This window comes from Crocodylus siamensis, chromosome 3, assembly GCF_052110815.1.
Source record: "Crocodylus siamensis isolate JL-2025a chromosome 3, ASM5211081v1, whole genome shotgun sequence".
NCBI lineage: Eukaryota > Metazoa > Chordata > Crocodylia > Crocodylidae > Crocodylus > Crocodylus siamensis.
Window position 1 is genome coordinate 86,689,608 of NC_143397.1, and position 13,794 is coordinate 86,703,401.

Here is a 13,794-nt window from a genome sequence, read left to right on the forward strand (position 1 = left end):
GGTGGAGGTGCAGAGACCATAAATATGGAAACCATTTACAAAGGCCCAGCAGACACAGCACCTCACAGAACTATACTCCAGGGCATTTGGCAATTGGCTTAGCTTGGTTTGGCTAGCTGTCTTCTAAATAACAGAGAACATACGGCTTTTGCTGTAAAAATAATTTCTGAACAAACAAAGCAGAGAGAAAAAAATTAAGCCTCAAGCAACATCAGTCACAGAAAGGCTGAGGGAGGGAAAAGAACAACAGCTAAATAACCCCCCAAAGTTGTTTCTGGATCACATGAAACTCTCCTGCTGGGAGAACTCCTGCCATGGTGAAAATGCCTAAGAAGTAACCCTTTATACAGTATCTGCTGTATGTATTTGTGAATAAAAGTGACCTGGAGTCTTGTGATGGACTGTGACATGATCACCACCTCAGGGTCAGAAAATGTGTTGGGGAAAACTGGGTCCTGCTTCAAGAATCTCAGTGCACCTCATAGCAAGAATCTGCTCATTCATACTCTGCACAGGACAATCCTTAATAATGGTGTAAGCATCCAAATGCTGTCTGAGATGGGCTGAGCCCTCTGCCCTTCACTGCCCATTCTCTCACACTTTTAGAGCATGTTACCATGCTGTTACTATGTGAAAGTAATTACATTTATCCAAATGGTAAACTCAGCCATCCTTCACCAAAAAGCTGCACTGACTTTAAACAGAACACTAATCCCTTACAATGAGTTATGATGCTATTCAGACCTTGTCTCCTCAAGTAATTTTACATGGAGTTTTTGTATCCAGAGGGTGCATCTACACAAGATGCTACATCGTTGTAGCAACATTATAGCTTGGAAAGGCTAAAAATAACCATGCTCAGTGCAAAAGAAAGTACTAAGCGCTGGCACAGTAACAACAGCACTGTAGGGGCATGTGTAGATGCCCCCAGAGTCTTTCAGATCACATGCCAGGAATACTTTGATACTAGAGAAGTAGTGAGAACATAGGTTAACACAACAGCCATGATGTGTACAACGCACATGTTTTAAAAGAAAAGAGATTATTTGCCAGTGAGAATAAAACTGGGAGTTGAATAAAATGCCTGGAGAAGTTGTGAAATCATTAGATGGGTTTAAGAAGAGGTAGGCTAAGCATTTCTCAGGGATGATCTAAGAGTAGAAATACCTGGAATTAGCTCTGAAGGGCCCCATTTGCAGTGCAGAGTGGAGGGTGTTTGGTTCTTCCCATGCGCCTGGGTTTTGCTGTTTGCCACATGAGGCTGGGAAGGCTACAGGGGGTCAGGGTTGTTGTCCCTCCCCCCCCCCCTTTTATTTTTCCTCCTCTGAAACATTAGTTGTTAGCTGAAGCCAGGGCTGGAGAGTGTGCCTGGGACTAGAAAAACCCAGGTGCCTGAGGAGCATTGCTCCTCCCCAGGGTCAGACTGACTGTTGCATTTGGGATCAAAAAGAAATTTTAATCTATCACCAGACTGGCAGAGACTCGGGGGCGGGAGTTGCTTTGCTCTGCATGGTGCTCTTCCTCAGGTTGTTCAGATGTATTTTAACAAACTTATTTCCTGTCCGTGCAGTTGCAGGACACTGATAGCGTCTTTGTCCCTCTGCTGTACCTGTGGCAGGTTTGAATGTTCTTGGAGTTTGGGGGCATTGTGGCTTGGAGTTTTGTGAGAGGGTTGTTTGTGCAGTTTTAAAAATAGGTTAGACCAACATTTGTCTATGATGGTTTAGATGGGCATGAACCTGGTTTGAGCAGGGATTTGGGCTAGATGACCTCCTGAAGTCCCTTCCAGCCCTACTTTTCTATAATTCTATGACACTAGATTTGTCATGTGCAGGGACTGAGATTAGACCTCCAGTGCTAGGGGCTGAACAAACATAACAAGGAAAAAGTACCTGCCCTAAAGAATTTGCAAAGGACAAAGAATGGGAGACAAGAGGTATTATTATGAGCTCTATTTTATAGATGGGGGAAATTCAGCATATAAAATTAAAGCTTAGATCTGTGAAAGCATCTAAGTATGTAAAGGACTTTCATGAGATGTAGGCAACTAAATCTGAGACCCACAAAACCCCCCACTGAACTGCCCAGGCACCTGGATTCTATAGATGCCAACATTTTGGCAAGTAAGCTTACTTCAGCGCCTGTATTTCTGGTTCTGTGCATGCTCAGGGCTGCCATCACATGAGCAAGATTTAGCTGCTCAGCATTTATCTCATGCCTCATTCAGAAGGGGTTTCAGAATATGAATTTCAGTCATACATAAGCACCCAAGCCCTGGATTTCAGACACAGACTCCACTTCAGTGTTTCCTATTAGCTAGTCTGGGCATCTCCCTGCTCAGTATGCTGGCTGTTATGAATCCCCACCTGAGATGCCTAACTCTCCTCATTCAGTGTATAAGGAACTTACGCACCTCGCTTGAGGTTGTGACTTCCTTTCTGTGACTTGGGCACCTAAATCCCTTTGTGAATCTTAACCTAAGTGATGTATCTCACAGAGTGGAATCTACAACCCACAGCTCCAATAAACTTCTGGGTTCTTTATCTTCTTCCATCTGGACAGCCTCCAGCAATTAAGAAAAAGGGCCCTGGGTTTTATTACCAACTTTCCTAATTGCAAGATGCAGAAACAAAGTCAGGCCCCTTCTTAGCTACAGAGAGCTTGAGCTGTAGCATGACCGTTGCAAGACTATTTTATAGAGAAGGAAGTTGTATTTGGAGAGTATAGCCAGAATGCCCGTAGCCTTTGTGGACCATGAAGCCTGCTCTGTTAGCGTGCCCTCATGTCCACACATAAAAGGAGGATCTGCTACTCAGTGCATTCACTAGCCATTGACCCTTGCAAAATAAGTGTGCAGAAGCAGAAGGGGCAAGGGGATTCCCAGGCAGCCAGTAGTAATGACAAAATAGCTCCACTGTTCAGAATTAGCCTTTTCTACCTTCACCTTGTGCTGCACTCATAAAACTCAGTATCAATGCAGAAGCTAGTTATGACTTGGTCTAAATACACTGGTATCTGTGATTATTTCTATTGCAGCAACACTTGAGCGCCCCAGCTGTGAACTGACATACACAAACACAGAACAACAAGGGCATCCTTGCCCCACAAGCTCACAGTTTAAATAATCATATTTGGAATGAGCTTGGCAGCAACCTGCAAAAGGCAGATGATACATTGTTGTTACATGCCAAGCAAGGGGAGTGCTCTCCTTTTGCCAAACCAAGCTCTCTGGAAAACATGTTCAAAAGATCCCAAGAGGAGTGTCTGTTTTATGCATTTCCTGCAGCAGGACAAGGGAAATTTTAACCATGAAGAGCGAGGGTGCTTGTACATGTGATGCGGGTTTAGTCCTCAGGGTTTTATTCTAAGCCCCTTAAATTGAAACTGTGGGTTTTTAATTGAAAACCACCATTTAAATTTTTCCATTATGTTATGACAAGGGGCCTGATTCTTTGTTTTGTTTTGTTTTGGAGCTGGAGTTTGCCTGTGGCCAGGGGGGCCAGCTGCTGGTAGGCCGAGTTGCCCCTGAGCTGCAGGGGCTCCCGTCCTTCCTTCCACAGGTGCAGCACTTCCTTCCTTCTGCCCCAGGTCACCTGGGTGGGCTACTAGTGGGAATTTGCAACATTGCAAACTAAACTACATCAGCATGTAGTTTAGTTTGCAAAGATGCAAACTCATTTAAAATCCCCAGAACTCTTGCACATGTACAGTGTGATGCCATTAAGCCACACAAAGTGTGCCATTTTCATTACATGTATGTGGCAATGGCATCATGTTCACAAGCACCCTGAGACATCAGCTCCTAAACCTGTTGCTCGCTGGTCTAGGATACCTGCTCAGTGTCTCAGAGCAAGTGTGCTCTGGGGGAAATTCCACATTTTGTGTGGAGGGAAGCAAAAAAGGAAACATGTTTCCAGTACATTGTTTTAAAAGGGGTAAATGTCACATGAAGCTTCTCAAAAGTTGAAAGTATAATATTAAGTCAGAGTCAATCTAGGGCAGTGAGGAGATCGCATATACTGTAAAAATGCCATTTATAATATTCTGGTCCTGGAACATATCAGTATAAATCAACTGTTGTAAGCTACATATATTTCATAAGAACTTTATTTGAGTGTATAATACATAATCCCACACACAAAAGTTCCATTAAAAGAACATTATTAATATAGTCAAGTCAAGCATTTACAAGTTAAGCTCTCTCAGAAAGAAGTTCAAAAGTAAATTTGGCATATGCATTGTGATATGATCCTTAATTTCATGCTGACAAACTTTTTTTCCAAAGAAGCCTACCTCGTTCAGTGCACAGCATTGATGACACTCACTGACCAGCTTGCAACATTTTTCCTTGTGATTCAATAGTTACTGCATGCTATTCAAACCCTACACTGAAATCAGAGTTTTCCATGACTTTTCTGTGGTTCTCATCATTAGATTAACTGAGAACTTTATGAACATTTATTCATTTCTTTTCTGAACACCCCTCTCTCTCAAATGAGTGATTATTGTCCACATGGTACTGATGAAAAATTGAGGCACAGACAAATTAAGGCCATTAATCTCCACTAGTTTGGAGGATTGGATTTCAGCCACCTGAAATGTGGTTTTTCAGGGTATAACAGTTAATTATTGTTAGGGTAACTTTATGGATTTTGGGGAGCACTAAATGTGCAGCTGAATGAAGGCTTTTTCCTGTGTCTCAGCAAAAGCTTCTGGTCACAAGGCTGGATGATATATTAAAAGTAACTAATTTTGCTAATGCTTAAGTAAGTGGATTCTTAACAAAAGGATAGCGTGCAAAGTGCATGACGTGTTGTGTAAAAATAGGAGACAGACCAACGGCTATTGTTAGGGGACAAAGCAGAAGTACGGCCTTGGAAATGGTGCTGAAGTCAGCAAGAAACCACAGGTGACAGGGAGAATATGCGGGTCAAAGTCTTATGCATGAGCTCTTAGCAGAGAGGCTTGTAAATGAATGAAATGCATAACCAATACCATGCTAAGGAAGAAAACAGTAAACAGAGGTGGAGCTTGAAATGGGAGGAGAAATGGGTGGAACAGAAGGAGGGACATAGGTGGGTAAATGTTAATAAGTATGAACCAAGGTGTATAAATGTTGGAAAGAACTATTGTTTGGGGCGGGCCCCCTGGTTCATGGGCTATGTGTCTGTGAGGGACCCTTGTCTGGAGCTGTCTCCATTCTGAATAAAGCTTTTGCGAGCAATGTGTGCTGGTGTTTGTTCCCTGCTTGCTCTGGCTAATGAGTAACAGGATCCATGGGCAATTGAATTGTCGTCTCCCTAGTCATTGGACACTGCATGGATTCATAGATTCACAGATGTTAGGGTCGGAAGAGACCTCAATAGATCATCGAGTCCGACCCCCTGCATAGGCAGGAAAGAGTGCTAGGTTCAGATGATCCCAGCCAGATGCCCATCCAACCTCCTCTTGAAGACCCCCAGGGTAGCGGAGAGCACCTCCTCCCTTGGGAGCCCATTTCAAATTTTGGCCGCTCTAACTGTGAAGAAGTTCCTCCTAATGTCCAGTCTAAATCTGCTCTCTGCCAGCTTATGGCCATTATTTCTTGTAACCCCCAGGGGCACCTTGGTGGGGACTTCTTCTCTTGCGAAGGCTGAAGAGGTCCAGGTGCCCTAGTCTCTCCTCGTAGGGCTTGGCCTGCAAGCCCTTAACCATACAAGTGGCCCTTCTCTGGACCCTCTCCAAGTTATCCACATCCCTCTTAAAGTGTGGCGCCCAAAACTGGACGCAGTCTGACCAGTGCCTGATAGAGGGGAAGTATCACCTCCTTGGTTCTGTTTGTCATACATCTGCTGATGCACGATAAAGTGCCGTTAGCTTTGCTGATGACTTTGTCACACTGATGACTCATGTCATTTTGGAGTCTACTAGGACTCTGAGATCCCTTTCCACTTCCATGCTGCTGAGCAGGTCATTTCCTAGGTAGTAGGTGTGCTGCATTTTTCCTCCCTAGGTGCAGCACTTTGTATTTCTCTTTGTTAAATCGCATTCTATTGTTTTCTGCCCGTTTATCCAACCTGTCCAGTTGTTCCCTGCCCTCCGGTGTGTCCATTTCTCCCCACTTCACTCCCTTGTCCAAGTCACTGATGAAGACATTGAAGAGTATCGATCCAAGGATACCCCACTACCCACGTCCTTCCAGGTCAATACCAACCTGTCCACCACCACTCTTTGAGTACAACCCTCTAGCCAATTTGCTACCCACTGGGCTGTGTAATCATCCAAGTCGGGCTCTAACAAGTATGTTCAGAGCACAGCTCCCCTTGACTTCAGCTGCAGCTATAAGTGCTTTGGAATCAGGCAGTGCTATCTGGGGACTTTTAAAGAAAATCCCTCCATTTAGAGTTCCTGTGGCCTATCCCTGCCCAAGCCTGAAGCAGGCCAGAACTACCAAAATTGTAAAGAAAATGCTGCTCAGTCCATATAGCTTGGGGTGGAGCAAGTTTAATATAAACAATAAAAATCAACATGCCAATGTTTTCCTAAATTAATGCTTCAGCCTTCGCCTACACATTACCCCATGACACTGGAACAATCACCCTGCAGAAGATAAGCTGTAAAAACAATGTTGTATAAACACACTGCCATCCACCTGCAATGAGATCCCCATCCCAACAACCAGAAAGCAGTCCTCCTCTCCCTGAACTTTGAAATGAAATACTTAAAAGCAGCTCAAACAAATCACAGCAGAATTATTTAATGTGCAGCTGCCTTCGGCAGTGACCTTCAACTCACTCATATGTTCTGAGAGCTGCCGGTAGTAGAGAGGAGCAACACTTTCTCAATGTAACATATCGAGGAAATATAACTCTAAATCAGTGATTCTCAGCTAGTGTTCTGGGGCACCTTGGGGTGCCACCAAATCCTTTCAAGGACACCTCAAGTTGTGAGGAGTTAAGTGAGATGTGAAGAGAGAAACAGATAAGCTAAGCAGATAATCACGGGCTTAGACTCATCCCTGCCTGGCCAATCCTGGCCTCCACTATCCAGCCCCACTGGAAGGAGGAAAGCAGTATAATATTAGTTTTTGAAATTGACTGCCACTCAATTCACTCAATTAAATTAGTTTTTTAAATTGGGTGTCATTCAATTCATAAAGGTTAAGAGAAGTGCCTTGAGTCCAAAAAAGGTAGAGAACCACTGTCCTAGACAAACAGGACATACTCTTACACTCCCCACAGTGGTCATGTCTGCACTGTGAGCTGGGATGGACTACTAGGCCATGACGAGCCCAGGTTATGTTAGCTTCTCAGAGGAACACCATACTAACAGGGCTATCCTATTTGCAATACCCCACCAATCTCATTCTTAGCTAACACAAGTATCTCTATACAGGCAGACAAGGTTCTTTGGGTGAATCTGACGTCTTTTATTAGGCCAAATTAAATAGTTGAAAAAACTATTAGTTGGTCTAATAAAAGATATCAGATTCACCCAAAGAACCTTGTCTGCCTAGGTCTCCAGACCAGGGTCGGGCAATTTTTTTGGGTGGAAGGCCACTTACTGAGTTTTGGCAAGCAATCGAGGGCTACATGACAGGCAGCCAGAGGCAGATAAATATTAATTTTCTAAATGTTTTAGGGGCCTCACGGGCTGGATAGAATGGCCTGGCAGGCTACTTCTGGCCCACTGGCCACGTTTTCCCACCCCTGCTTTAGACTAGTATGGCTACAACTTACACCTTCTACACAGCCATGCATTGTGCCCAGTAGATATATACTTTGAGGCAACCTGTGGAAGTCATGGACTTTGTATTTACATTCCTCCAAGACACGTACGCCAATCTTGCTCCTCTGTTTCAGAACACTTGCATATGGGCTTGCCAAAATCTGGTCTTATAGTTTCATAGTTTCATAGTTTGTAGGGTCGGAAGGGACCTGAGCAGATCATCTAGTCTGACCCCCTGCCATGGCAGGAAAGAGTACTGGGGTCAAATGACCCCAGCTAGATGTTCATCTAACCTCCTCTTAAACACCCCCAGGGTAGGAGCCTGCACCACTTCTCTTGGAAGTTGGTTCCAGATCCTAGCCGTCCTGACCGTGAAGTAGCGCCTCCTGATATCTAGCCTAAACCTACCCTCTGCCAGCTTGTGACCGTTATTCCTGGTCACTCTTGGCGGTGCTCGGGGAAACAGTGACTTCCCCAGTGCCTGCTGATCCCCCCTGACTAGTTTATAACAGGCCACAATATCCCCCCTCAGCCTTCTCTTTTGGAGGCTGAACAGGTTCAGGTCCCGCAGCCTGTCCTCATAGGGCCTGCCCTGCTGTCCCCTGAGGACAGGCTGTCCTACAGGGTTTGAGAACAGTAACCATAAAGACCTGTGACATTTTGAAGAGATTATACCCTTTCTACTAAAGTTCTGTTAAACTTCTGCCTGGAAGTCTGTAGTAGGGATAAAGAAAGGTTACAATGTTCCACTAACGTCTAAAAACCATTTCCAGGAGGATAGTAACAGACAGGATGTGAACACCAGCCAGTCCTGAACCACTTCCAGATAATCTCTTCTCACATTATTACTTGCCTAGTAGAAAGCAAGAAACACTTCACACATTGTTAGAAATCCTCTTCTCTAACCTGATTTTTTTTTGACTCATGACTTCTAGATTTTTTTAATTACTTTTTTATTTCCTGGATCAGTTCTGACAGCTTAAAGGTCTTTCCATATTAATAAATAAATTAATAAAATGGCTTTTATTTCTAGTAAGCTGTTAATACTATTTTTTGTTTTGTGGATATGAATTTTGAAATACAGAGTAACAGTTACTGTGAAAATATCAGTACTGAAAAGATCACATTCAGAGTAGTGAACTATGCGCTATACAGACCTCTTTAGCTACGTCATTATTCATAAGATTCCAATTCAACTGGCCTAGTACTGAGCAGTCGGGGATATATCCTGCTATAATTGAAAATTCCTCACCACACAAAGATCTCCCACAGTGGTTTTCCTTTCTAATACTGGCACTGGCACTACTCTTACTGCATCAGATGCAGCCATAGCCCCACCTTCTAATGGAGGATAACATTGCTGTAACCTCCTCCCCATCCCCCTTTGCAAATCAGAACACATTTCTAACTAGCTGGCAGTGAGGGCAGTAACAGCAGCAAGATGGAGGCTCGTGGCTTTCTTACTGACTGAAATATGATTCCCTAACTGAAAATGAAGTTGAAGCCTAAAGAAACTGCACAGAGGTGGCATAATAAAGCAAACATTGGCTGAGTACAGAGCATGTAACCTGCTCTTCAATTTGTAGGCCAGATTCTGGGGAGTGGTTTTCAACCTTGGTCTGTGGACCCCTGGGGGTCCACAGACTATATCCAAGTCCTCAGAGATGACTATAAGCAATCAAAAGTATGTGAACGCCCACACTTACAAATCAAAAGGGTCTGCACCTGCATTCAACATTTTTTAGGGGCCCACAAATGAAAAAAAGGTTGAAAGCTACTGGTCTAAGCTATACAGAGCACAAGGCAGAAGTGAGAGAGGGTGAAGATGCTTTATAGCTCACCTATGCCCTTCCCTTATTTTGCTTTTATGGGCCAGCCCTGCCCCACTATGTCAGAGCAGCCTAACCTCAGGGTCCCAACAGCCCTGAAAACAGCTGACAAACCATAGTGAGGTAGAAGCATCCCTGCTATAATCCTCTCCTCTATTCACACCACCTTTTCTTTGCTCTGCTGGTAAACAGAGATACTGAGTGTGTAAGAGCTGCTCTGTTGGCTCTTCCTCTCCACAGAATCACCATACTAAGCCACTACTTCATACACTGGCTTTACAGCCAAAATGGTTCTGGCTGTACAATCCCAGTAGAAAAGCAAAAGAGCTGAGAATACAAGGAAGACCCCAGAGTTACAAAATTGTCTCCAAACTAGTCTGAAAAGGTGATATAAAGGACATGCCCTTGATACAAGCCACAGTTACAGTTCCTCCAAAGACCAGAATTAGTCTCAAAACTTGGTGATGTGACTACTGTCCATGCTTTATTTGTACAGCTATAATAGTCCTATATTTATGAGCTATAATACTCCTATATTATGAGCTATAATAGTTCTATATTTATTAACTATAATATTCCTATATAAACTAAAACTTTTTATTTGTATGTTAGCTATTTCCTTGCAAAACAGGGAATGTTTCCCATCTGAAAACAAGGAGCCTATGGCAACAAACACCATTTTTTGTCATGGGATCAGCTGCATCCTAGAACAAATGATCTGATTGATTGGTAAGATGTCTCCTAGGGCCTTGGTCCTGCAGGATTGGGCCCTTGCCACTCCTGGGCCTTCACGGAGAATCCTGATGCCATAGAGCAGTGGTTCCCAATCTGTGGTACAGGCACCACCAGTGGTACACAGACAACCTGTCAATGGTACATGTTAGTTTTATTATAATTACTTTTTATAGGACAAAAATTCGCTCGTGGTACTTAAAGTTGAACTGAAAAATTTGCTGGTGATACTTAAGATAAGGTTATATCATTTTAAACTGGTGGTGTGCAATCTGTCAGAATTTGGGAACCACTGCCATAGAGCAATGTGTCTGACCCTGACCTGGGGCAAGCATCTGCAGGCACAGAATGGGGAACCCCCTGGAGTTCCCTTGCTCTGTAAGGTGGAGGCTCCTACTTTGTTTCAGCTACACGTTTCTATTAAGATGCTTCAGTGGCTTCTTAAAACTACCTGAAATACAGTGTAATAGTTTACTACCCCCCCTCTGGTTTCAGTAAGATTTCATGCAGTGATCACAAGATGTAATGTTGGCTCCAACTTTATGCCAGGGAAAAATAACAATAAAAATATGGATTTTTATTTTAGTTTACTGCTTTTCCATCACATTTTTAAAACCACCTTTCAGCAACCAATCAGGGTACTCCATGTTATAAATGCAAACAAACATAAATGATCCTCAAAATATATCCATTTTAACTAAAGCCCTCTTCAACCTTAAAGGTAAGGGAAGGCTTGGCCTTGCCGCATGCTCAAAGGGATTCATGAAATCCAGGTCTGCTGACAAAGATGGCATTATTACTAACGGCGCCACCCTGGCCCACAACAGTCTTTACTCAACTCCTGCTGAAGTCAATGTTAAACATGCTCCTAATATTATTATTTATATAGCACCCCCCAGAAAGTATTCACAGTGGTTACAGATGTAAGTTACAGAGCTAGCAGCCTAATACTGTATTTACCGGTATTCAAATCCAAGATGATGGGGTTTTGCCCTCAAACAACACCAGGGGAGCCTCATCTTGGATTCAAATACTCAGCTCAGCTCCACTTTGGCCCCAGGCTCAGGATTGAAGCTATGCTGCTGCCTGCCCCTGACTGGAATAGCTCATCTGGGAGGGAAAGGGCATGCATCCAGGGGAAGCACAGAGGAGACTGGGATGGAGGAGTAGAACTTGTAGCCTTTCCTTCTGCCTCTGCTCCCTGTGCCTATGCCTCTGCCTACCCCCACCACCACCACTGCTGCCACTGCCTCCTCAGCTGCCCAGTCCCTTCTTAAGTTCTGCTTGCTCTGGTACCCCCATCTCCAACCCAGGCAGTTTGGCAGCTTCTACCACTTCTCCCTGGCTGGGCTGGACTGGGGCCAGGCTGAGGCCATGCTGCTCCTGGTTGCCCCAGAGGAGCAGAGCTGGAGAGATGTAGGCAGGGGGCAGGGACAGGCAGAGGCAGGGGGCAGGGTGCAGGGACAGGCATGGAGGCAAGGGGTTGGGGACAGGCAGTAAGGGGGCACCCTAAATTCTGTCAAAATATATAAAACAAAGTAAAGCTGCAAGATCATGAACTCCCAGAAAGACCATGGCAGAGGGCTTATCAAAATCTGACAAATAATATTTACTTCTAATCGATTACCACATTGGCTTCATGGAGATTGTAAAACTAACAGGCTGCAAAAAGATTACCCCTATGAGTCACAGTATGTAAAGCACAAAATACCAGAAGTTCTGAAAGGAAATGTAACACAAACTTCACTTCAATAGATATTCAAAACTGTTTTCCAGTTCAACAGCTGCTCAGTTAGCCCAGATGGTAAAAGACAACAACAGGTGGAAATCAGCGAAAGTTGTCAACCCCACAGAACTAAGACACCATTATATTCTGTGGAAATGAATAGTCAATGGTACCAGAGAAATCACTGAAAAGTATATGAACTATATGAAACATCTCAGGTACTTGGTAATATATGAAAAGTAAGCAAAACACCAACTTTGCCAGGAATAGGTGAGATCTAAGAGGATCAGGATTAATACTGCTGAAGTCACCTAATCTGGAACGACAAACTGAAGCAGGGAGAACCTTGACATCTTTAAAGATTTAAAAAAAAATCTTCCTGTGAAATAGAAACCTTTCAAAACTGCTCACAAAAAAATCAGAGACCCACACAACAATAGCTACTCACCTGTTGGTTGGGTGACTCATCAAAGAAATGAAGGTTTGAGTCTCTTCTTATTACACAGAGCAGAAACTTGAGCCAGAGACTGACATCCAAGGAGACTGCCCTATCCACTAGCATACTGGCTTTTCTAAAATGGGCCCCTCTCTCGGTCTTTCTTCTTGAAGCTGCTGTATTTTACATAAATAATTAGGCAAGGGTTTTTTTTATGATGCCTTTTATTGAACCAACTGTGTAACTAGGAAATATGATAAACAAGATTTCAGGAACAGAATTACCTTCTTCATGTCACAATGAATAAGCACCTAGGTAATTTAGCAGCCTAAACTCCAAAGATTCTCCATAAAACTGTCTCCTTTGTGCCACATAATTTTGCAAATAGAGAGAGGCTCACTAGACTGACCACATCCCACCCTTGACTGTGCTGGGGGTTCCTATGGAAGTTTTGGAGGGGCCTCCCACCTCACTTGCCCTGCATACCAAATTAACCAATTAACCAGCACAAAGAGATTATAGGACAATAATGTACCACTCCAAAGATGGTAGCATGTTATACCTACTTTGCATGGGTGTAAATGGCTACAAGAGTTTAAGACAGTAGAAAATCAGACCTTCAATCTAAGCTGATGGTTCACACAATTAAAGCACCGAGACCTCACTGTTTTTTCATGGTTTGCTAACATTATGGGACCATAGATGAAAAATAACTCTCACATACCAGTTTGCCCTTTAAATTACATTACTTGTGGCCCTGCACAGCATCATGATAGGTGTTTGATTGAAAAAAAGCCTGTCTGGAAATAACCTGAACAGTACATAAAGCAGATAGAAGCTAATCTGCCTTTGAAAAAACAGTCTTAATTTAAATGAATAATGAAGTTTGGTAAGAGCCTATTTGCAAGCAGACTAGATTCCAAATCGATTCAAATGGCTTCAGTTTGTTACCACTTAATAGATCGCTGGGCAGGAGACACACCCTTATACACGAGTAATAAGTATGTTGTTTTACACTTCACAATGTCCTGGGTGGGATTTCAGTGCAAGGATCAGATTTTTGTATTATGTTGAAACTGGTGTAAGCATTTACAGTGGTGCACAATGAATATAAAACTACCATTCTGATGTAGCCTCTTTGCATTTAAATGCCATGCTGCAGTGCAATGGAGCATCTGTCCTGAAGTTTTTATTAAGGATTCTAACCAAATATTAGGTTTCCTATGTACCGAAAAATATGTACTCCACTTCTCTCTTATTTAAGTGATGCCAACAGCTGTGAGAAGTTAAAGTTTATGTGATTCTTACTGAAAGCTATGTTGTTTCTTCAGTATAAAGCTGAAGGTTTATAGTATATTTCAATT

The 13,794-nt window shown here is 43.2% G+C and overlaps 1 long non-coding RNA gene across 1 annotated transcript in view; it reads right to left on the bottom strand.

Annotated features, from left to right (window-relative positions):
• Positions 1-13,207, bottom strand: part of LOC149868499 (uncharacterized) — a 38,747-nt gene extending 25,540 nt beyond the window's left edge. The window contains exon 1 of the long non-coding RNA XR_016440995.1: positions 12,443-13,207. This is a non-coding gene — a long non-coding RNA (uncharacterized LOC149868499). The remainder of the gene's footprint in view (positions 1-12,442) is intronic.
• Positions 13,208-13,794: the final 587 nt, after the last annotated feature.